Source organism: Anomaloglossus baeobatrachus, chromosome 6, assembly GCF_048569485.1.
Source record: "Anomaloglossus baeobatrachus isolate aAnoBae1 chromosome 6, aAnoBae1.hap1, whole genome shotgun sequence".
Classification (NCBI taxonomy): Eukaryota; Metazoa; Chordata; class Amphibia; order Anura; family Aromobatidae; genus Anomaloglossus; species Anomaloglossus baeobatrachus.
In genome coordinates, this window is record NC_134358.1 from 211443419 (window position 1) to 211465212 (window position 21794).

Here is a 21794-nt window from a genome sequence, read left to right on the forward strand (position 1 = left end):
AAAAAATAAACAGTCTAAAAAAGTGTAAAAATAAATGTATAAAAAGTCTTTAAACACTCATGCAAATATGCCAACTCACCTCTGAAATTAGCGCTGCTGTTCCCGTCATGCCAAGTGCCTTCCACATCATTTTCCTATAAGACCCTGGCAGCACTGAATGAATAAAAAATTAGAGATTTCAGCTGTGAAAAAATGATTACTGTTACATGGGAATTATTTTTCTGCAGTTCAAATCTAAAATCCTCTTTTATTCACACCGTTAAGATCTGGGGTTAAGTAGTGTAATCCCTCATCCTCTCACTTAATGCTCACTAAATCAATTAGAAAGCACCATGATCCCTGGTGATGGATCTTCTTCAAGGAACACTTGTTGACTCTGATATGTCCATTTTAATAAATACTTGTATTTCAGTGACATAATTCTAGAGCATCTTTTCTAAGAACCTTACGCTTTTTCTGTTATTTTTTTTATCAATAAATTGACAACGAGATGATAACAGTTGGGGGTGTGTCCACCATTGTCCAATCAGTGTTGAGTTTTCAAGGACACACCCCTTTGACAAGAGAAATAGTAACACACAGCTGTGAGATTGTGTTGCATGGAGGGGATGAAAGACTCATCAGGACACCCCACGGAGTTGTCTTGTAAAGTGTTGTCCATGTGTCAATGTGCTTGGATAAATAATGAGGCTAGTCCATAAAAAATGGATAAGAACACCACCCACAATTGTGTAATACATATTTTATTTTTGCCCACAGTTGCTTTCAGTGTAAGGCCTCACTGAATTTACAGTTTGGCCCCTTTCATTTTTTTGGAGTGGGGTAAAACTGTATTCAAATTAAAATATATTAGAAGTAGATGTTTTTCCTTTATGCTTCTGGGACCCTAAACAAATAAATATAGATTGATGGAGAACTGGGCAGCAGGGGTTTAATACCCCTAGAGCGCCTCCACAGGCTCAAAGAAATAGTGCACAGTCTCCATTTAAATCTATGGTCTCTCCTTGTAATGTATCAATGTGCCAGGTCCTCAATACAGTAGGATGATACCTTTTGGTTAAAGAAATAGGTGCTCTTGAATTTTTAAAGAGGTAATTGAAAATCCTGCATCAGATCACCCCTCTAGTAATGGACACAAAGATACAATTCTTCATTTAGGTTATATTCATATTTCCATCTTCATCTTAAAACTTTCACCTTTTCACCCATGTACCTGTATTTAGAAGACGGCAATAATGACCAAGCCCTGATTTTCTCCATTCCAGGATTTTCTCTGTAGTTCCTTGCATAAAATTACTGAAAGGCCTCATTCAAACATCCATGTTTCATGCGCTTGTCTTTTCATGTATAGAATTCGTGCCCATTATAGTGTATGGAGTTGTACACATTTTTTTTGTGGACCGTGTGCCCATGCAAAAATCATGGGTACTTGTTCACTTTTGATCTAAGACGTGGATCAGAATTAATCTTTCCAACTTCATGGTATCAGTGTGAAGCTGGAGATTTAAGGCCACTTTACACACACAGATAAATCTGCGGCAGATCTGTGGTTGCAGTGAAATTGTGGACAATCAGTGCCAGGTTTGTGGCTGTGTACAAATGGAACAATATGTCCATGATTTCCCTGCAACCACAGATCTGCCAAAGATTTATCTGTGTGTGTAAAGTGGCCTTAACACTGCAATGTGCAGGAGACGCTTTTCATTATGTGAAAATCACAGCTGCAACACTGACAGTAAAATCTGACACACTGACCAAACACATGAAACTCGGAAGAAAACCACTGAAGAACAATGGTCCATCACAATAACAACCAATCTAAATGAGGCTTTACTTCCGTTAAAGAACCACTCCAGCTTTTTTTTTTTTTCAGCACTGGAGTGGCGCTTTAAATCTAAGCCGCCTGCCCACTGTTATATATTCACCTTCCAGTGGCTTCATCGTTCTTGTGGTCATAACTTCTGACTGTCTGGAAGTAAGATGTTACGTCACACGGTCTCAATGCAAGTCTATGAGAGCCAGAACGAGGCTCTCATAGACTTACATTGAGTTGTGACTAGTGATAAGTCAACCCAAGGTTCGGTGTTCGTAACAAACACAGACTCTAATAAAAAAAAACAACAAAGTTTGGGTTTGACTGCTTCGTGTATGCAAACCACTTGCATGAGCATCAGAGTGCTTGGTATGCTTGATGCTCAGCCCAATGGGAGCCGCTTTCTGTATTTGAATGGCGGGCACTGGGGGTAACAACAGCATAACTGGATGTAGTGTGCTCCAAGCAAAAAAAAAAAATGGAAAAACTCCTGTTTATGGTTGGCTGCATTTGGGCGGCGACCCAAACTGCCCAATTAGTGACTTCCATTGGGGTTCAGGTCAAGTCTGAGTCACAAACTGAATTTAATTTAAAATTGAGCTGAATACGCCAAACCGAACTTCCACGAGTCCGCTCATCTCTAGTTGTGACCTCTGGCATGCTCCATGAAACACTGGAGCTGCCAGCAGGTTACAGATCACAGGAGACTGACCGGAGTGGCGGGAATAGAAGATAAAGACGGCAGCAGGGCAGTGTAAAACAGTTGTCAGTGGATTTGTGTTTAAAGCACCACTCCAGCTCTGAAATAAAAAAAAATGCTGAGTGATGCTAAGCTTCTGACATCTTAGCCCTCCTAGCTGACGACAATTAGTCAGGAGAGGGACGCCAGAGCCCAACACACACTGCTTTTTCACAATGATTCAATACACATCAGGTAAAATCTCACACATTAGTTGTAGAATTGTGCTCATTTGACATTAGATACCGGCAAACATGTGAAAACAAGAAATTACAAACATCTTATCAGTTGCATAATATCAGCTGACATATGGAAACTTCCTTATTAACAAAAACTTAAAGACTTTACTTGTGCACAAGTCAGATAATACAGTGACACTGAAAAAGGAAGTTATACAGAGACAGAAGGCCTTCTCTGCTGTGAGCCGTGTATTACACCGGGGGACGTCACTAACAACTCCGGGATTTGTAAATGACTGGTGGATGTTTACATCTGACATGATATGAAGCAGGTGGTGCTTTTTCACATCCCAGACTGGCAACCAGGGAAAGTTTGTGAGTCTGCACATTAGTCCAATAGAGAAACATAGATATATCAAAGCATCTGAAAAATAAAGGTGCTGGGTCAATAAATTACATGTCAGGCTTTATTGTTAAACTTTTTGCTATTGTGAATTTTTTGTTAGGCTCCCTGAGCTTTAGTGGACTCACTAAGCTCCAGGTCCAGGTGGGTACACAGGCTCTGGTCGTCAGGATGACAAGTGGGAAGCAAGGGCAAGACATCCTCAATCTTGAGAGTGGCAGAATGGATTGAAGGGAATTTGTCAGCAGGTTTTTGCAATGTAAGCTGAAACCAGCATGCTGCGAGGGTTACCACAGAAAGTTCAGGCATGCCTGTTTTGTCACAGGCCAATCTTTTGTTAATTTGGGATGTTTATTCAAGCAGCAGGACCTTTATCATTACAGGACTAGAAACTCACATGCATGGTAGTCTGACATGCCCCCTGCTGTGACTGTCAGTGTACAATCTGTATAGTGTGGGTGAGGACAGCCCTCTGGAATCTGCTACAAGACTGATCCTAAAAATTCAGATTCTGTCAGAACAGCCGCACCCAACAACCTAGGTGATACATTGTTGGATTCAGGATCTATTGCCTACATCATGCTGCTCTCAGATGACGTAGCAAAAATCTGCTGACAGACGCTCTTTAAGTGTAGTGTGCAGGGCAGCAGGAATAGGAGTTTCATAGCATGGTGTGCACAGGAGGTGGAGTATACCAAGTTGGAGTCTTGAATCACAATCCAAAGAAACAGGTGTGTGTCCTACTGTGCCTTAAATAAGTCTTGGGAGATGATATTATAGTTCCTCCCTGGGCAACCAGCAAAACCCAACGTGACGCACAACAGAGGGCAGTGGACCGAGGTGAAAGAGGCAAAGCTAGAGATACCCAGAACAAAAGTGTAACAGTTATATGTTGTCAGTCTGGTTAGCATAACCACATCCAATCATACATATTTATACCTGTAAATAAACCTTCTCCATTGTAGTCGACTTACTAATGGGCAAATACTGTATACTATATAACATGTATTGATGTGTACAAGTATCGATATATACTGTATTTAGTTTTATATTATCGTTAATAATGAGGAAGCACAAAAGTGCTCTGGTATTTGGTACTCAAATTGAGCATGTTGGATGCTTGGAAACACTTGACTTGATTACCGAGCACCATAGAAGTAAATGAGTGACTAGAGCTTATTTTTGTTGAGTTACCGTTCTGTTACCTGCCCTAACACAGCACCTGGCCACCACAGTCCCCATCATTCACATACAGAAGGTAGCAGATATCGCCCGACAACCTCCATTTTGCCTTCCCGGACACCACAGTCACTATCATCCGGGTGCAGCTGGCATCACGCGGCAACTTCTGTTCCATATGTACCATCCAAATGTTTCCCACTGGCCAAAGTAACTGTGCGGTTAGTGCCGCTTGAGTGCCTGTTCTGGAAAAGAGGGAGATTTATTTTGGAAGTTGCTGGATGATAGGGACAGGAAGACGGAACGGGGATTGCTGGGCGATGTCTTCTGCATGCAAATAATGGAGACTGTGGTGGCCAGGGGCTGTGTCATAGCAGCTAAAAGAATGGGGAGTCAAGTATTTAGCTCAATCACCCACGGTACTTGATTGAGCACGGAGTGTCCTGAGCACCCCGATGCTCAATTGAATACCGAACATTGCCAAACATGCTTGCGCATCACTAAGTATCACTTATTAATATCTTCATATAACACAAAAGCTAACCATGACTCTGTCAGACACTGTATGTCTTGTACAAAATAAGAACCATAGATTTCTTACACTTTCTCCTTACAGTTTGTTTTGCATGGAATACAGTCAATTAATTAACACTTTTATATACGGGAGAACAAAATCTATCACAGCACATAATATGTACTTTTCTTTCATAACTGACTTTATACAGAAAATGGTGAAATGTTTGGGAAAAGTAGGAAATTAAAAGTCTCTTGTCATTTGCCAAAATCAGAAGTGAGATATCATGATACCGTCTGACAGCATAGTATAAACACCACTATAGAGCACAATATTAAAAAAACAAATCGCTGCAGAATATTCAGCAGTTACGTGCGCATGAGCCCTTAGGCTATGTGCGCATGTTGCGTTCAGTTACTTGCAGAAATGAACGCATCCTTTGGCAGAATTTGTCATTGTCAAATTTGGTTTTGACCACATAAGCGCAGGAAATAGGCATGCGTTTTTATAGCATTTTTGCAATGTTTTGACCGCTTTTTACATGCATTTTCAGTGCTTAAATTGAGATGCGTTTTCAATACAACTTCACAACTAAATAAAGTTTGAACATTCAAACAGTAGGAAAAAAATGAAAAAAAAAAATAATAATAATAAACCTTAACTCAAACACTATAATGATAATTTACAGAAAATGATTAATGAGATTTAATAATTATGTTCAAAATAAAGTAAAAGTATTGTTTAACTCATTTTTTAAAGTCGGAATGGATGTGAGGGCAAATGGAAACCTCTTGACCTCAATATAATGGCAAAAACGCATGCTTTGATTTTATCAAAAAAGCATGCATTTAGCATCAAAAAAGCAGGTAAAACGCTAGAAATTTCTTTTAGGATGCGTTTTGATATTTCTCATTGACTTCAATGTTACCTAAACGCTGCCAAAATGGCAAAAACGTGTTTAAACGCAGAGATTTTGACAAATTTTTGACACCAAATACGCTGCGTTTATAAAAGCATCGTGCGCACGAGAAAGCCCTATTTCCAATAGACTGTGCCTGGAAATCAAAACGCATGCAATTTTGCATTAAAACGCTACAGCTCAAAACGCTACGGAAACCCATGAAAAAACGCAACGTGCGCACATGGCCTTAATCTGATTGTGGTGTCTTACTTCAGTGCTCATGAAGCATATTTAAAATGAAAGTGATCATCTCAGTCTATGAATACTAATCCAAAGGTTCAAGGTATATAGGGAAATGCTGTACCTGTACAGTCACTTAGTGTGACTGTGAATTGATTCATCTAAGATATACAAGTATATATGTGAGTAAAATAAATGTACAACTATACTGCAGGAGCAGCACATTAATTACAGTATTTTTTATTCACACAAATGAGGAGGCAGAGTTTAAACCCCTCAGTGCTAATTTTGTTACTAAAACAAAATCCTGAATCCAAGAATTGTGCATCCTTCAAAGTGTACTTGTGCCGCCCCCGTGCCAGCAGCCGGGCTGCTGCTTGGATCCAGATCCACGGTGGCTCGAAGGGTCTCTGGACCCAGGGGTCGTGCGGCCCCTCAATGAAAGGGGGCGGATATTTACAGGGGGAATGGAAAGTTTGTGACGCCACCCATGGTGTGTGGTAATGTGAGGGACCACCGCTGTCATCGGGGAGCCCGGCGACGATGGTGTACCAGCCTGATGTTTAACCCCTCCGTGGTAGGGGGTTTGTGTCCCGGGGCCCGTTGGATGGTGTGGTGCTTGGGTGCCGTGGGGAGTAGGAACAGGGGTTTTCAGTGTACTCACTCAGTCCAGGAAATAACAACAACGACAGCTTGTAAACCAGAATTCTGAGCACCACTGCAGCTTGTAGGGAGTACGCTTGGGTCCGTGCCCTTGGTGTTGCTGTTAGCCTGTGGCCCTGTCCTTGGCACCTCTGTCTCTGTTGGGCTCGTGGGTATAAAACTCTTTGGGTCTCGCTCACCCGTATGGCTAACGGAGTGAGCTTGCTCTCAGGGTTCACGCGTAGGATTTCTTTGGACTGTATTGGGAAAGTCCTATCCCATCTGTGCGCTAGTACCCCGATTTTGGAGCGGGTTGGGGATGAATATTGAAGTCTTCAACCCCGTCGGGTAAATTACCAGAACGCGTGAAGCTACTTTCTGGCCTGGGGTCCACGTACCCCGTCGTGCCCTGGTCCCTTCCCAGTGATAGCTCAAAGCCGCCGGCTGCCCTCCTCTGCTGTCCGTGCCCCCTGACACTATCCCCTGTGACCGGGGTTCCAGCTCCTACCAGGCCCAGACCAGCGTCTGCCACCTAGTACACAGGAGCTCTCCTCCGTGACCTCTCCCTCTCAGCGAGTCACTTCTCCTCCACGTCTCCTTTCAACTTCCCAAGCTCAACTCCAGCTCAACTGTCACTTTCTTCATTTTCCTCTCACCAACCCCCCAAGTGGGTGGCCCTATTCCCTTCAGGCCCTCCAATGGTGTGTCTGGTGATTAAAGTGTGAAGTGTTCCTAGGATTTCGATTGGCTAAGCTGTTAGCAACACCAAAGGACCAGGACCCGTAACCAAGGAGGATGAAGAAGGGCAGATTGTGCAGAAGTGCAGATTGCATAATACCCTGTGATGACCTGATAGGCCAGGGTGTCACATTCCCCCTTGGTTAAACGTAGCTCGTCCACGAGCTACAGGACCCCAGCGGTTTATTTTTGTTTTGCTTTTAAACTGGAAAAGGGAAAATATAAAGATTAACACATTTTGATTAACGGGTCCATCCCACACAGGGGAGGCCATTCACCTAAACGTTACTAAAACTTTATTAAGAGTTCGTTGCCCAACCGTGGGACGTTACCGGTTTCCATGGTAACGGAGGCTCAACCTACTCCGTTGCAGCCCCTTCCTACGACAGTTCAGTCCCAACGTCCCGAATCCCAATAACCCGCCACCGAAACAACCTGTTCCCCACGGAAACCTAAGGTGGGTCCTTGACCGGGTTAAGGTCTCAAGTGTTGTACTCTAGACGACTCTGGTTGGCACAGGACGTGCAACTATTTTACAAGACACAAGTTTGTGTTGGTCACACCAGTCCTGTGACCGTGGTCCATTTTTACTTAAGATATTTAAAACTTTGTAACGGAGTCCATGTACCTGCTGTACACATTTTGACAATCTTCTAGCAAATCTGGTAATTTTCACCCTTTTCATTAAAACTGGTTGATTAGGCACTTATTCACTAGCATTCTCTATATGAAAAATAATAAACTATGAAAAATAACAAACGAAAACACCGATACCTAACAATTCTATGGCATCGCACTACTGGTACTTTATCATTTTTAACATTAGTAATAGATTGTCGGGTCCCGTAGCCATGCTTCTTTGCTTCTAAGTGCTACTGACGCTGACACATACCCTTCCTCAAACGTTACATGCTTGGTTACCTCCAGGGCATACCAGTCCCGCTTTCCGCAACGCCGGGTATAGGTAACCATCTCCTCAGGCTGAATATTATGCTCCGGGTTGCCCCATGTAAGGTGCTGCGCCACATCTCGTCGAGACACATGCACCCCCGCTGCGAGGCCTTCTTCGCGGATGAACCCCCATCCCTGCTCAGGGTCAAACCACTCCACAAGGCCACGGCACCATGGCCCTTTTACTCGGGAAGCAGCGCTCTTTATCTGCTCCTTTTCTTCTCGATCACAGGTGGCAAGCTCCCGTTGTTGCCGGTCTCGGGTTGCAATTTCTGATTGTAGCTGGTATTGCTGTCATTCCCAGTAAGGGGCGTCAGTGTCCGGCCTCCGCTCCCTATCTGGCTCTGGCTTTACTGAGCTCGACAGCCGTCGAGATGCCGCGCGGTAACGGAACAGGCAAACATCTTGGTTCCGCTCCCACTAGTGTAGACTGATGAACCGACTGCTCCGCAGCCAGGGTTGCAAGGCCCGGGTGCTCCGCCTCTGAGGACAGGCCCGGTGATGCGGCCGGGTCTGGTCTGGCCGGTGTCTGGGTGACCGCTGCTGTGGCTGGAATGAGGGCCTTGTTCTGGATCTCTGCAGCTGGAGACTCTGATAAACAAACTGAAGGTTTCGCTGCCGGGATTGGTGGGGGCAGCTCGGCGTCCGCCGAGGACGGGGTAGTCGGTAGTGAAGCGCTCACCGCGAGCAGGGATGGTCCGGATCCCTCAGCCTCTTTGGCCGGATTTGTGGAATCTACAGGGACTGGGTAGCTGGCTGCCCTCCTCGGCTGTCCGTGCCCCCTGACACTATCCCCTGCAACTGGGGTTCCAGCTCCTACCAGGCCCAGACCAACGTCTGCCACCTAGTACACAGGAGCTCTCCTCTCTGACCTCTCCCTCTCAGAGAGTCACTTCTCCTCCACCTCTCCTTTCAACTTCCCAAGCTCAACTCCAGCTCAACTGTCACTTTCTTCACTTTCCTCTCACCAACCCCGCAAGTGGGCGGCCCTATTCCCTTCAGGCTCCCCAATGGTGTGTCTGGTGGGTAAAGTGTGAAGTGTTCCTAGGATTTCGATTGGCTAAGCTGTTAGCAACACCAAAGGACCAGGAACCGTAACCAAGGAGAGTAGATACTGTGCAGAAGGGCAGATTGCACAATGCCCTGTGACGACCTGATAGGCCAGGGCGTCACATACTTCCTGCAATGTATGAAAGACAAGGCATAGTTATTTATTTCTACATTCAAAAGAGAAATTGCCAGTACGACGACTGCTTACCCTACATTTACACCTAGGTTGAAGTCACTTGGAAATTATTAAGACTCTGTTGGCATTACAGATCTCAAAAGGAGATCACTACACCCCTAGAAGACTTCAGAGTGTTATACATGTACTTTCTGGGTAATTAGAGACTTTTTTGTTGTGTGATTAGCAGCACGTTTATTCAACTCAGATCAAATTTTCTGGGAAAATTTGGCAAAGCAGGAAAATTTGAATATCAGTCTATTCACTCATCTCAACTTTTCTATACCTCTGCTGAGGTCAGCATAACATAAATGTGCTGGCAAAAAATCTTTAAAGTCATCATATATGTCATATAAAGATACTCATATAGTCAGAAAATGTCCACTTAGGCTGTGTGCACACATTGCATTTTTATCGTGGTGTTTGACACATTTTTGTCACAAAGCTGCAAGCAAATCCTTATGTCAATGAGATTTGGAGATTTGCAGGTATGGTGCATTTCAATTCTTTCAGCGTTTTTAACCATTAAAAGCAATAAAAAACACATGCAATAATGCATCAAAAATGTGTCAAAAACGTGCTTTTTTCCACTGCTTTTTTCCTGACGTGAGATGCAGAAATGGTGCATACATTTCTGCAAAAAAAATACTCAACATGTGCACATAGTCTTACAGTTCACTGTTACATTGCCTTGCTGCCTATCACTGTCCAGATCTTGGAATTTTATCTCATCTTGTCAGATCAGGAAAGTGTTTCACAGATCTAAGTCCTGCCCTGCCATAACATGCTTGTGTGCATGAGGCCTTCATGATTACTAAACCATTAGCATTGATCTCTAAGGGTAAGTCTACACGGGGTGGATGAGACGGCAATTGGACCATGTGGGTTTTTGATTGTTTAACAAGAAATCACTTGATGTTGTGGGTGAAACAGCTGTTCCCCTGTAGTCAAGTGATTACATGACAAGCAATTAGCAGCTGCACTTATTGGCCTCATCACGACCACATCATGGCCTCTGTGACATTGCGTGCCATTATGTCACTATAACCAAATATTTACTAAGGCCTATTATATATTCTGCCCCAATATCCTGGGAATAGAGTGTATAGCAGTCGTATGGTCGCTGTATTCACCATTCATTCCCAACAGTCCATAGAAAACATGTTTCAGTCATAACCTGAATACCAGTAAGGTGCTAATGGAGGAATGAAGCTCAAACCCAGGCTAAAATATCTACAAATATGTGGATCTATTTAGTAACTTCCCTGGTCGGGTGTCTGCTATACATGGGACTGTCCCCTTAAAGCTTTTTTATGTTAACTCTAACATTAACTCAGCGATAGATTAGATCTCGCATGACAGACAGGATGCTTTAGATCTTTTACATATTTCTTTTCTAGGAAAATTCTAGTAGCCGAGAGCTTTAGTGGAATGGGTTTTATTCAGATTTTGATCGCACAGGTTTCCACTGTTTTGGTCACAATATGTTTCCTGCTCCCATTCAATATGTTTCCATCTGACCTCAGTAACTTTTGCTCTGGCCTGCTGAAAGCCAATACAAGTTTGAAATGTGAGCTATTTTGTTAATCTCACTTTTTAGTTAAACTTCCTTCCACCATGAAAGTCTATCAACATACTTGCCTATAGTATTATTTTAATAGACTCGATACGTCACCAGGGTCAGAGACAACGTAATGGAGTGATCTCTCTATATTGTTTTACAATTTGGCTGTGACCTTACTTCCTGCTACCTCTAATGGATTTTCACTGTTATTTTATAGCAGCCTGACTAATGCAATATATATATATATATATATATATATATATATATATATATATATTTATATATGTATACAGTCATATGAAAAAGTTTGGGCACCCCTATTAATGTTAACCTTTTTTCTTTATAACAATTTGGGTTTTTGCAACAGCTATTTCAGTTTCATATATCTAATAACTGATGGACTGAGTAATATTTCTGAATTGAAATGAGGTTTATTGTACTAACAGAAAAAGTGCAATCCGCATTTAAACAAAATTTGACCAGTGCAAAAGTATGGGCACCTCAACATAAAAGTGATATTAATGTTTTGTAGATCCACCTTTTGCAAAAATAACAGCCTCTAGTCGCTTTCTGTAGCTTTTAATGAGTTCCTGGATCCTGGGTGAAGGTATATTTGACCATTCCTGTTTACAAACAATTCCAGTTCAGTTAAGTTTGATGGTCGCCGAGCATGGACAGCCCGCTTCAAATCATCCCACAGATTTTCAATGATATTCAGGTCTGGGGACTGGGATGGCCATTCCAGAACATTGAAGTTGTTCCTCTGCATGAATGCCTGAGTAGATTTGGAGCGGTGTTTTAGATCATTGTCTTGCTGAAATATCCATCCCCTGCGTAACTTCAGCTTCGTCACTGATTCTTGCACATTATTGTCAAGAATCAGCTGATACTGAGTTAAATTCATGCGACCCTCAACTTTAACAAGATTCCCGGTGCCAGCATTGGCCACACAGCCCCAAAGCATGATGGAACCGCCACCAAATTTTACTGTGGGTAGCAAGTGCTTTTCTTGGAATGCCGTGTTTTTTTGCCTCCATGCATAACGCCTTTTTGTATGACCAAACAACTCAATCTTTGTTTCATCAGTCCACAGGACCTTCTTCCAAAATGTAACTGGCTTGTCCAAATGTGCTTTTGCATACCTCAGGCGACTCTGTTTGTGGCGTGCTTGCAGAAACGGCTTCTTTCACATCACTCTCCCATACAGCTTCTCCTTGTGCAATGTGCGCTGTATTGTTGACTGATGCACATTGACACCATCTGCAGCAAGATGATGCTGCAGATCTTTGGAGGTGGTCTGTGGATTGTCCTTGACTGTTCTCACCATTCTTCTTCTCTGCCTTTCTGATATTTTTCTTGGCCTGACACTTCTGGGCTTAACAAGAACTGTACCTGTGTTCTTCCATTTCCTTACTATGTTCCTCACAGTGGAAACTGAGAGTTTAAATCTCTGAGACAACTTTTTGTATCCTTCCCCTGAACAACTATGTTGAATAATCTTTGTTTTCAGATCATTTGAGAGTTGTTTTGAGGAGCCCATGATGCCACTCTTCATAGGAGATTCAAATAGGAGAACAACTTGCAAGTGGCCACCTTAAATACCTTTTCTCATGATTGGATACACCTGCCTATGAAGTTCAAAGCTCAATTGGTTACAATTGGTTACAAAACCAATTTAGTGCTTTAGTAAGTCAGTAAAAAGTAGTTAGGAGTGTTCAAATGAAGAAATTGATAAGGGTGCCCATACTTTTGCACTGGTCAAATTCTGTTTAAATGCGGATTGCACATTTTCTGTTAGTATAATAAACCTCATTTCAATCCAGAAATATTACTCCATCAGTTATTAGATATATGAAACTGAAATAGCTGTTGCAAAATACCAAATTATTATAAAGAAAAAAGGTTAACATTAATAGGGGTGCCCAAACTTTTTCATATGACTGTATATATACAAATATGTCTATATATATGTACACACATATATAAGGTATACAATTGTTTCCATGTCTGTATATGCAATGTACAGTAGTCAGTGTACAGCCTGTATAACAGTGTAAATTTGTTGTGCCCTCTAAATAACTCAATACACAGCCATTAATGTCAAAATGGCAACAAATGTGTACCCAGTTAGCCACCTTCCCACTCCTGTAGCATGTGACTCATTAGTGTTAGAAGGTCTCAGGTGTAAATGGGGAGCAGGTGTGGTAAATTTGGTGTTGTCGCTCACACACTCTCATACTGGTCACTGAAAGGTCAACATAGCACCTCATGGCAAAGAATTCTCTGAGAATCTGAAAAAAAGAATTGTTGCTCTACATAAACATGGCCTAGGCTGTAAGAAGATTGCCAATACCCTGAAAGTGAACTGCAGCATGGTCGCAAAAACCATACAGACAGGTTCCACTCAGAACAGGCCTCGCCATGGTCGACCAAAGAAGTTGAGTTCACATTCTCAATGTTATATCCAGAGGTTGTCTTTTCAAAATAGATGCATGAGTGCTACCAGCATTGCTGGAGAGGTTAAAGAGGTGGGGGTCAGTCTGTCAGTACTCAGACCATACGCCACACACTGAATTTAAGTTGGCTATATGGCTGACATCACAGAAGGAAGACTAATCTTAAGTTGATGCGCAAGAAAGACCACAAACAGTTTGCTGAAGACAAGCATACTGAGGTCCTGGATTACTGGAACCATGTCCTGTGGTCTGAGGAGACCAAACTTATTTGGTTCAGATGGTGTCTAGCGTGTGTAGGGCGAACCAGGTGAGGAGTACAAAGACAAGTGTGTCTCCTTGTCTCACAAGTGTGTCTTCTCAAACTGAAGATGGAGGAGCACAAGGTCATCATGGAGGAGTGGAAGAGCATTCAAGTTGCTCCTGTGAAACACATGTTAACTACATGCCCAAGAGAGTTAAGGCAGTGCTTGGCAATAATAATAATAACCATACAAAATATTGACACTTTGGACACAATTTGGCCATTTTCACTTAAGCGGGCTGTACACGCTACGATTTTGCTACAGCGATCTCGTTGGGGTCACGGAATTTGTGACGCACATCCGGCCGCTGTAGCGATCTCGTTGTGTGTGACTCCTAGGAGCGATTTTGGATCATTGCAAAAACGTCCAAAATCGCTCCTCGTTGACATGGGGGTCCACTCCCAATTATCGCTGCTGTCGCTGGGGCGAAGTTGTTCCTTGTCCCTGCGGAAGCACACATCGCTACGTGTGACGCCGCAGGAACGAGGAACATCTCCTTACCTGCTGCCGGCCACAATGCGGAAGGAAGGAGATGGGCGGGATGTTTGTTCCACTCATCTCCGCCCCTCCGCTTTCATTGGGCGGCCGCTTAGTGACGTTGCTGTGACGCCGAATGGACCGCCCCCTTAGAAAGGAGGTGGTACGCCGGTCACAGCGACGTCGCAGGGTAGGTAAGTACGTGTGACGGGGGAGCGTGATTTTGTGCGCGACGGGCAGTGATATGCCCCTCTCGCAAAAACGATGGGGGCGGATCTCATGCTAGCGATATCTTGACCGATATCGTAGCGTGTAAAGCCACCCTTAGGGGTTTACTCACTTTTGTTGCCAGCGGTTTATACAGTAATTGCTGTGTGTTGAGTTATCTGGAGGGTACATCAAACTTAGTGTTATACATGCTGTGCACTGGCTACTTTACATTGTGTCAAAGGGTCATATCTTTAGTTTTGTCTTTTCCATGAAAAATCGTACTTTAATTATCAAACGAGTTGCATAATGAATAGAAAATATAGTCCAGACATTGACTATGTTAGAAATAATGATTTTTAATTGAAATAATAATTTTCTCCAAATTTTGCTTTCATCAAAGAATGCTCCCTTTGCAGGATTTACAGCTTTGCAGAAAGTTGGCATTCTAGTTGTTAATATGCTGAGGTAATCTGGAGATATTTCACCCCATGCTTCCAGAAGCCCCGCCCACAAGTTGGATTGGCTTGATGGGCACTTTTTGCGTACCATACGGTCAAGTTGCTCCCACATTGTAGGATGAAATTGGCTCCAATCAAGCACTGTCCACAGGGTATGGCATGGCGTTGCAAAATGGAGTGATAGCCTTCCTTATTCAAAATCCCTTTACCTTGAACAAATCTCCCACTTTACCAGCACTAAAGCCCCAGACCATCACATTACCTCCACCATGCTTGACAGATGGCGTCAGGCACTCTTTCAGCATCTTTTTAGTTGTTCTGCATCTCACAAATGTTTTTCTGTGTGATCCAAACACCTCAAACTTCGATTCGTCTGTCCATATGACTTTTTTCCAATCTTCCTCTGTCCAATATCTGTGTTCTTTTGCCCATATTATTCTTTTCCTTTTATTAGCCAGTCTCAGATATGGCTTTTTCTTTGCCACTCTGCCCTGAAGACCAGCATCCCGGAGTCGCCTCTTCACTGTAGACGTTGACACTGGCGTTTTGTGGGTACTATTTAGTGAAGCTGCCAGTTGAGGACCTGTGAGGCGACAATTTCTCAAATTAGAGACTCTAATGTACTTGTCTTGTTGCTCAGTTGTGCAGCGGGGCCTCCTACTTCTCTTTCTACTCTGGTTATAGTCTGTTTTTGCTCTCCTCTGAAGGGAGTAGTACACACCGTTGTAGGAAATTTTCAGTTTCTTGGCAATTTCTCGCATGGAATATCCTTAACTTCTAAGAACAAGAATAGACTGTCGAGTTTCACATGAAAGTTCTCTTTTTCTGGCCATTTTGAGAGTTTAATAGAACCAACAAATGTAATGTTCCAGATTCTCAACTAGCTCAAAGGAAGGTCAGTTTTATAGCTTCTCTAATCAGCAAAACTCTTTTCAGCTGTGTTAACATACTTGCACAAAAGTTTGAAGGGATTTCTAAACATCCATTAGCCTTCTAACACAGTTTGCAAACACAATGTACCATTACAACACTGGAATGATGGTTGTTGGAAATGGTACTCTATACACCTATGTAGATATTGCATTAAAAACCAGACGTTTGAAGCTAGAATAGTCATTTACCACATTAACAATGTATAGAGTGTATTTCTGTTTAATTTAATGTTGGCTTCATTGAAAAAAGTGTGCTTTTCTTTCAAAACTAAGGAAGTATATAAGTGACCCCAAACCTTTGAACTGTAGGGTATATGGACAAAATTGTTGGTAAGAAAATCCCACAATAGTCACTGAAGTAACTTGAAACTGACAAATGTAATTTTCTATTTAAACTTATTGATATCAGTTAATGAAAATCAGACAGTGGTTTTGAATTGTGTCTGAACAGAAACATGTTAAAAGACATACTAATGAACATGGCCTGGACAAAAATGATGGCACCCTTAACTTAATATTTTATTGCACATTCGTTTGAGGGAATCACTGCTAACAAACGATATCTGTAACTTTCATTGAGGCTCCAGCACCTAACCACAGGAATTTTGGCTCACTCCTCGTAAGGATACTGCTTCAGCTGTCTCAGGTGTGAAGGTGCCCTCTCTAGACTGAATGGTTCAGCTCCTTCCACAGATGGAAATAGGATTTTGATCAGGGTTCATAAAAGGCCACATCAGGAAAATCCACCTATTGGAAGTAGGAATCCTAAATTTTCAATATCGACCCTTTAAAGGACCTTTCCAAATAACTTACAGGAATCTGTCAGCAGGTTTTTGATACCTCATCTGAGAGTAGCATAATGTAGAAAAAGAGACTCTGATTCCAGTGATTTATCACAGCAGTTGTGACACAATCAGAGTTCTTAGAGGATGAAGCAGAACTCAAGAAGCAAACCCCAGCCATACCACAGTTTTATGTATACATTGTCAATTAAAAGCGAGCTGCTTATCAGAGGAGGAGGCGTGGTTGGATGACTTGGCACAAGGCAACTAGTCTCTAGCCATGATAATGTTCTAGGGACATAGCCTTCAATGTAAATAAAAAGATGCCCTTTAAATCCTCTGTCATAGGTCTCTCGCCCAGTCAACAAGTTCTCTGCTTTGCACTGATGACTGCCAAAACCCCCAAATCACATGTCTGCAAATGGAGCTTCGTATCTGAAGTAATTGGCAAGGTCCCTTGACGTCCAGCCACTTTTGGCCTTTATGGCCAGCCATTTGTGCTTTTCTGCTTTTGTTATGTTCTAGGAACCATTATTTTTTTTTAATTTTTTTGGGAAAACAGTCGTTTGAGGAATTGCTTTTTTTGTGATTAGCTTCAGTCAGTGGAATTATTTTGAGGTACATTTAACTTATGAATAAACCTTTATTATCTTTTTTTGGGCATGAATATAGGCAATACAGTAATTCTGGCAGAGTTTTTCAATGCATTTTAAATTTTACGCTTTTCAACAAATATTCATGCAAATGTTTTATTATATTGTATAATAACTTTACGCTTTGAAAGAATAATATGTTTTTGTATTTCCATATTCTGAGAAAAGTTTGACAATTTTTCATCAGCTTTTTGAGGGCTTATTTTGTGTGTCAAACTGTAGTGTTACTTAATACCATTTTGTGGTGTATGTCAACAAAAAATATCAATTATAAATTTAGATTTTCTTCTTTTTTTTTCTTTAAAAAAATAAAAACACCATTCACTTTTTTTTTATAGTTGACATGTCATCTCCATTCTGCAGATCATTATGATCAAGACACTATTAAATTTATAGATATATTTTTATATTTTTCTACTTAAATTTTTTTTGGTCACTATACTCTGATACCCATAATTTTTTTATTTTTCTAAAGCGAATTTGTGTACGGGCTTACTTTTCGTGGGACAAGTTGTAGTTTTTATTGGTATTATATTTGGGTACGTAAGACTTTCTGATCAGTTTTTAAATATTTTTTGGGGTAGGAGACATGAACAAAAAAACAAAAAATCTGAAATAGTTTTATAATTTAATTTTTTATAGAGTTTACTATGTAGTATAATTGACATGTTAACTTTATTCAGCAAGTTGCTATAATTATGGTAGTATCCAACTTACACATATTTTTTTGTTACAGGGCCGTGTGAGGGCTTGTTTTTGTGTAACACAGTTTTTGGTTGTAGCTCTCTAAGATACATTTGATTTTTTTCTCACTTTTTATTTAATTGTTAGACAAGATGAGCAAAAACTGCAATATTGTCATAGTTTTTAATTTTATGTTTTTTTTACTACATTCACCATGCTGGATAAATAACATTTTTAGTACACGTTGTTATGAACATGGCACTGCCAGTGCCAATTATGTATTGTTTTTGCTTAGATGTTTATTTATTTATTTATTTATATTTTTGATTTACAAATGAACCAATTTTTATAATTAAAAGCTGGAATTTAGGTGTTTTTTTATTTTATTTTATACTTTTTTATTCTACTTGTTTATTCTTATTTTACAACTTACTAGTCTCACAAGGGAACTTCAACATATGACTCGCATTGATAATACACTGTACAACTTATGTAGTACAGTGCATTATCTTACCTGTCAGTGTTTGACTGACAGCTAGCATATTAGACCTCCTGTCTGGTGGGATCTAACTGGCAAAGTTTTATGGCAGATACGGAGTTGATTGTTAAGCTTCCTTGTTGCCATAGCAACAATCCGCGTAGTGGCATCTGATGAGTAAGGCTATGTGCGCACGTTGCGTAATTTCATGCGTTTACACTGCAGATTGCACTGCAACATAAACGCATGCGTCCTGCGTCCCCTGCACAATCTATAAAGATTGTGCATAATCCATCCACACGTTGCATTTGAGAGCGCAGCGATTTGCATGGAAAATTTTTGATCAAAATCGCTGCGCTCAAAAAAGCAACATGTCACTTATTTGGTGCGCTTTGGATGCTGCTCCCACTCTGTCTATGGGAGAGGCAGCATCCAGAGTGCATGAAATCGACATCTATTCTGTAGACACACTGCATCCATTACGCAGTGTTTCTGCAGCGATTTGAAGTGCACATGCACTGCCAAATCGCAGCAGATTTTTCAGCATGGACACTATGCAACGTGCGCACATAGCCTTAAAGTACTGGGATCATAGCTCGGTTCCCAGCACATGCAGCAGGAGCTTAGCTATGTATATACAGTAGATGTCACTTGCTGTAGACGGCATGGGTACACTTCCTGTGCCTGTCTTAATCCTTATGACATAATGGTACATATTTTCAATTATTGACTTTTAGGATTGTTACCTCCAACAGGTGGCTAAAGCTCACCTCCTCTTCCTCTCTGAAGAAGCTACTTCAATATTTATACTTGCGTAAAGAAATGGATCCCAACAGAATAGGCACTTTCTTGTGCATTGCCCCATCCCTTAGGATTAAACACATTGGATGCAATTACAAAAATTCAATAAAAAAGTAATACATATAAGATTGTAAAAGAATTCTCTGTCTCGGCTGGATCCCATGCTTATCGATATAATTTTTTAGGAAGAAGTGTACAATATATTGAACAGATGCTTTAGTAGCACCCTCTCTATGGATGGGTCTTATCATTAGTTGATCAGACATTTTTTTTCTGTATTATGTATTTTTGTTTTCTGGCCACGGGACTGAATTGTGACTAGCAGTTTAGGTTTATAAAAAATTATTCATTGTTAAAAAAAAGCATAAAACATAAATTCTTTTAATGTAGAGTGTCAGGTTTTGATGTGAAGTAGTTAAAGTTACAGAGATGATATATTTCTATAAGTACATATTCTCCATAGTGATACTGGAACATCTTTTCTTAGAACTTCGCATTACACTGTTGTTCTGTTATTCCGTCAAGATTTATGATTAAATTGACAACTTATTTGGGATAAATTTCCAATTAGGTATTACCAGAGTCCGTGTCAAAGGGCTGTATCCCTTTACATTTAGGGTTCATTGCACAATGTCATATTGTAGGGACACACCACCAACTGGTAACACCCTGTTGTATATTTATATATAGATATCTAGGATGAATAACAGAAGAACCGTACAAGTGATAGGTACAAATGCTCCAGTGTCGTTATATTTTGGAGAATACATAGTTTTTTTTAAAGACATAAAGACAGCTAACAAATCTAATTTAATTTACCACCTTAAAGGGGTTTCCGCTTTCAGGAAAGTAGACCCCAAACATTGTAAGATACCTAAAATAATAAACAAAACATGAATTTAGCATCCCTGGGTCCAGTGCTGATTGCTTGCATCTGCCGGAGTCTCGGTGTTTTGTTTGCAGTGGTCACATCATGTTGACATTGTGCATCTTCGCCGTAACTAATCACTGAGTTCATCAGCTTGTGTCATCTAACTCGGCAAAGCTGCTGAGCTCAGTGACCGGCTATAGCGGTAATGTGTGCTGTTGATAGGACGTCACTGCTACAGCCAAAACACTGAGAGCCCAGTAGCTGCGGGAAGCCAGTGCTGGACCTAGAGAGGGTGAGTAGCTGTTATGTTTGTAATTTTGAGTATTTTACAGCATCTAATGTCCACTGTCCACAAAGTGGAAAACCCTTTTAAATATATGGAACAGTTGCATGTAGGGAATTAATATTTCTTATTGCTAAAGAACATGTCTTCCTGCACCCGCTGAGGAACTTCCTATATAAATTCCCTGCCTACATGACTAAATGCAATCTCGAGCTGATATGAAGCAGTTGAAGTAAATTACCACTGGTCCTATACTTTTATTTAAGGGCTAAGTGACATGGTAAAGTGTTTATATTGCTCTGTAGTATGTAGGTTTTTATGCACATAGATATTGTTACATCATACAACATCTTTCTCTTTGTATGATGTTTGTATGTGGCATGTTCCATTGGATACTGTATAATTTCAGGAATATTCTCCTCTAGGATCATTTTTTTGGGATATGGTTTCATTGAATAAAAGTTGTTCCTAGGAACATGAAAATTTGTCCTGTTTTCTTTTATGCTCTGTATTGATTCTTTACAGTTTTGCTTACAGAGATTATATGGTAATGAGCTGAGCATCTACTATAACATAACTAGGGCAGCTCCAGATTTGAGCACTTCCGGCTGCACCGAGAACAGCTGATTGGCGAGGTTGCAGGGTGTTGGATCATGGCCAATCAGTCACTGATGACCTATCCCAAGGATAGGGCATCAATTTAAAAGTAGTGGACAACCTCTTTAAACAAGTGGCTTGCGATATCTATGTTCAGCACTCATGGCAGCAGTTCATTGGCCAGTATAAGGGTATGTGCGCACGTTGCTTTTTACCTGCTTTTTACCTGCTTTTTTGCTGCTTTTTCTTCTGCGCTGTTTAATGCCAAAATGGATGTGTTCTTCTATTCAAGCAAAGTCTATGGGAATTTGGGTTTCTTGTTCACACTATGTTGTTCAAAATGCTGCCTTTTTGTGGCAGAACTTTGGTCAAAAACTCAGCTTTTCAAAGAAGCAACATGTCAATTGTTTTTGCCATTTGGGTTTTGCACTGCAAAGCTGAGTTTTTGACCAAAGTTCTGCCACAAAAAGGCAGCATTTTGAACAACATAGTGTGAACAAGAAACCCAAATTCCCATAGACTTTGCTTGAATAGAAGAACACATCCATTTTGGCATTAAACAGCGCAGAAGAAAAAGCAGCAAAAAAGCAGGTAAAAAGCAGGTAAAAAGCAACGTGCGCACATACCCTTACACTTGCTTTTTCTTGGTACATCCTTTTTTATCTTGACTTTTACTATTGTGTCTTGTAAAGAGCTTTGTAGTATATTGTCACCACATAGAG

General features: G+C 41.1%; 1 protein-coding gene across 7 annotated transcripts in view; it reads left to right on the forward strand.

The window, feature by feature from the left end:
• Nucleotides 1–21794, forward strand: part of NFATC1 (nuclear factor of activated T cells 1) — a 290798-nt gene that overhangs the window by 31839 nt on the left and 237165 nt on the right. The window lies entirely within an intron of this gene.